Below are 5,000 nucleotides of genomic sequence, written 5' to 3'. Positions count from 1 at the left end.
AATTTACTAAAAAAAATATTAATATAATGAATAAAAAATTTTAAAAAAATATTATTTAAAGAATAGAGACAAATAAATTCCTAATTAATTTAAATTTAGAGACAATTAGACCTCTATTCATTTTTGAACCTGACATGTTAGCATTTTTCGTTTAGAGTTGACGGAAAAACACCACAGAGACCGTGTTAGATCACAGAAGTAAAAGATAGAGACCGAAGACCAAAATAGGTCATTTTTATGGTGAGAGATTGCATTATCATTCTAAAAAATAGATAGAAACTGGATTAATAGTTCACTCTATTTTGTTTGATAAAAAATTTAATTTATTTTATACAAATAATTTTTTTGAAAAAACTGATTTAAACAGAGATCAAATAATCATATTTAAAAAAAAATTCAATTCTTTGTGTGTATTATCATTTATCCCTAAACAATAAATTTGATACGTTTTTTTTTTATTTTTCTATTTATTTAATTCTCGTAAAATATATGTATACATATTATTTCAAAAAGTGAAGTTTGGTATTAAAAAAAATAAAACAAAACTTACATCTTTTTGTTTGTATAGGAATAACGAGAAAAATAAATTAAAAATAAAAAAAAATTAAAATTTATATAAAAAGAGGAAACGAGACTTAGTATTAACGAGACTTGCAATACTAACAAAAGGTCATAAATGATATTATTTTTTTCTGTTTTTTTTTAACATCAAATAGTGTCGTAAGATGAATAATTACGTATTTATTAAATAATTTTTATTATTTATAAAAAATTAAATAAAAACAAAAACTAAAGAATACATTTAAAGTAAAAAATCTGATTAAAAAATATGAATAAAAAACATACCCAAATAAAAGTTTGAAATTACCGTTTGAAAAATTGATAAAAAATACTGAATTTTAAGAACATAACAAAAAAAAATAAAAATAACTGTTTAATAATTTAAATTAATTTTTTAATTAAATTATTTATATACAATAAATTATTTTTTAAATCAAATAATAATATCTGTCAACTATCCAAAAACAACTTTATATAAAATTCTATAGGTGAGTTTCTGCCAGAAGTAAACGAAATATTTCCATTGCCCAGGTTAATGTCTATCATTAACTTTAATTTGTGTACAAAGTTAGTTGTTATGGCCTGAAAGAAAAGAAATTTCTTTTCTGAAAAATAGAATTGGATAAAGAAGAATGCTAGTGATCAGTAATTTTAGTGTTTTATAATTATTAATTAGCTATTAATAATATTTTTAATAATATAAAATTATATTTAATAATAAAAAATCACTCACTTTATTTTAATAGTTAAGTATTGATAAAAAAATATTAAAATGACTGACCCCTAAATTTTTTCTCAAATAAAAATAGGTCCCTAGGTGAAAAATACGAGAATACGAGAGCGTAATAGAACTTTTGCTAAAAGTTATTTTTATTTTTTGCTTTTCGCAAAATGTGATAAACTTTTTTTTTTCCCGTTTTGCAGTCTACACAAAACCTTTTATAAAGTATTTATTGTATCGTAATCTTATGTTACAGTGTTATACGACTATTTTTGTTATTTATTTTTTAATTTTATGTTGTATTTGGCGAGGCTATGTATTATATAATATAATGTAATACGGCTTATTATTATTATTATTATTAGGAGAAATATATGGTAAAGATGTTGTTTTAAAGATGTGCTTACGTGGCAAAATCTAAATCACACATTCTAAAACCACATTTTTAACTTAAAATCGTAACTCTTCACATAGAAAAGCGTCACCTAATGGAAAAAAGTAAATTAGAAGATTTAAGAGAAGAAATAATTAAATTATCAAAATTAATAGATCAAAAATTAATGATTTTAACCAATGTTAATTGTAATGACACTGAATTCTTAAAATCAATACAAAATGATTTTTCTCAAAATCTTTATTTTACTATAAGTTTTATTGAAAGACTTCAAAAACCTGAAAAAACTTATTTTTCACATGGAATTTCTAAAAAATGCTACCATGGAAATGATTCCCCACATCTTCATCATACTTTTAACCCACAATTAAATTCTATAGTAGATATGCTTGAAGAAATATTAGTATCCATAAAATTTCAAAGAAATAAGGAAAAAGAGAATCCCAAAGAAGAAAAATTTCAAAATATAATCAACATAACAGACTTAAAAGTAAAACCACCATTGAAATTATGAATATTGAAGAAAAATTAGAAGAAGTTACAATGCTTTTTAAACAATTAAAAATGGCTCAAGAAAATAATATTATGGAACAAGGATTTCAAATAGAAGAAGAATTAGTAAATTCTGAAAACATAGAAAATGAAGAACACATTCTAGATTATTCAAGTGACGAAGAACCAGCAATTCCAATACAAGTAAAAAATGAAGCTGAAACATCTAAGGATAATCAATCTCAATTTAAATGGGAAACAAGTTTTGATAATTATGCTTTTAAAAAAGGATTTATAAATAAAGATTCAAAATATACAAAAATACCATCAAAATACATTCCTAAAATTCAGGAAATGGAAGGAGATAGAATGCTCGATTTAGACTGTAAAAAGAATGAAAAAGAAATTTTCGAAAACTGGTTGAATTCCTTCTTATTAGAAGCCTTTACTAATCCAAAACTTAGTGAATTGTCTGGAAGAGACATTTGGAATTACATAGGATTTCATACTAAAGGAACTATAAGAGATTATATGACATCAATAGAAAACCAAGTAATAGAAGAATTAGAAACAAAAACAACAGCTTATGATAAGATATTATATATAATGATGATTCTATATAAAGAATTTTTTGGAAAAAATATTATAGATCATAGACAAGAAGTCTATAATAAAGAATATCAAGAAGCAAAAAACCATTTAGCTAATATCCAGATATATGATCTATGTAATGTGGAATCTTATATATGCGAATATAGAATACATTATTACAAATTAAAAGAAGAAGATAAAAATCATTATCTTAGTATGTATATAACAAAACTTCCATATCCTGCTAATGAATTTATAATGGGAAGATTTATAAGAGAAATAAATAGAGGAACAATTGAAAATAATTTTGGTGGAGCAACCTCTGCAATAAGAGAGGAAATAAAAGAACGTTGTATGCAAAAAGTAACTCAAAAAAGATTCAAATATAATCAGAATTTGCTGTCAGGATAATGAGGAGATATCTCAAAAATATGGTCTTAATAAAAATTTTCAAAGAAAAAGAAAATATCAATTTAAAAAAAGAAAATACTATCCAAACTGGAGAAAAAAGAGGTATTTTAGAAAAAGAAATAACAATAAAAACAAAAAATAAAAAAATGACTATTGGCCAAATAAAAAAGAAAATTGCAAGTGTTGGTATTGCCAAGAAGAAGGACACTATGCAAATGAATGAAAAAAAAAAAAGGATAAAAAGGATCTTACTAAACAAATAGAAATTGCTAAGTCTTGTTTCATGGAACCATTAGAAGAATCTGATGATAACTTAGACTATATTTTTAAATATGTCTCAGAAACAGACTCAGAGACTGAGCAATAATGCCACATTTATTACTATAAAAATAACATAAAAGTTTATAAATGCTTTCATAGATACTGGAGCAACACAATACTTTGCTAATACAAATATAAAACTTGATTGGAAAAAATTAAAGAAACCATTAAGAGTTAGAATAGCTGACAAATCAATACATAAAATTGACCAAAAAGAAATGGTTGAAATATTTATTCAAAATTATAGGTTTATTGTTCCATCCATATACATGATAGATTCTGGGATGGATTTTATCATAGGAAATAACTTCTTAAAATATATATGTTAGATTCTGGAATGGATTTTATCATAGGAAATAACTTTTTAAAGCTATATCACCCATTCATTCAAGAATTAACATATATAGTTTTAAAAGCTCCACACGATTCCTCAATAAATCAAAAATCAAAACGAATAAAAATACCGACTACTACTATAGATAAGATCTTAAAATTTAAAATATTCTCTATATTAGAGACATGTTATTTAAATCTATACTTTCAGATAAATATCCAAAAAATAATCTTGAAACAAAGATAGAAGAACTCTTGGATGAAATTTGTGCTGAAAATTCTTTAGATATTAAAAATACAAATAACGAATTAGTAAGTATTAAATTAAAAGATCCTACAAAAGAGATAAATGTTCCAAATAAAATTCCTTATTCCGCAAGAGATAGAAAAGAGTTCTCATTAGAATGTAGAGATCTTTTAGAAAAAGGAATAATAAGATTAAGTAAAAGTCCTCATGCGGCTCCAGCCTTTTATGTCGAAAACAATAATGAAATTAAAAGGGGAAAACGAAGAATGGTTATTAACTATAAGAAGATGAATGAAGCAACTATTGGTGATGCTCACAAACTTCCAAGAAAAGATTCTATTTTAGAAAAAATCAAATGAGCAACTTGGTTTTCATCTCTTGATGCAAAATCAGGGTATTGGCAACTTCGTTTAGACGAAGAAACAAAGAAATTAACTGCTTTTACTTGCCCAACAAAAGAATCAACAAGTGTGTTACTCTATGAATGGAATGTATTACCATTCGGATTAAAACAAGCCCCAGGTATTTATCAAAGATTTATGGAAGAAAATCTAAAAGAGTTAAATGAATTTGTTTAGTATACATTGATGATATACTATTTTTTACAAAACAGGATAAAGAATATCATCTTCAAAAATTATTAATAGTTTTAGAAAGATGTAAAGAAAAAGGATTAGTTCTTAGCAAAAAGAAAGCAAGAATAGCAAAACAAGAAATAGAGTTTCTTAGGTTAATTCTATCCACTCAAGGAAAGCTAAAACTGCAGCCAAATGCCCTAGAAAAGGTAAATTTATTTCCTAATAAAATAGAAGATAGAAAATAATTACAAAGATTTTTAGGGTGTATAAATTATATTTCTGATCAAGAATTTTTAAAGAACATAACAGAATACACTAAAAGCTTATTTCCAAAAATAAGTACTAAAAAAG

This window comes from Arachis duranensis, chromosome 7, assembly GCF_000817695.3.
Source record: "Arachis duranensis cultivar V14167 chromosome 7, aradu.V14167.gnm2.J7QH, whole genome shotgun sequence".
Lineage (NCBI taxonomy): Eukaryota > Viridiplantae > Streptophyta > Magnoliopsida > Fabales > Fabaceae > Arachis > Arachis duranensis.
Note: the sequence above shows the minus strand (reverse complement) of the source record.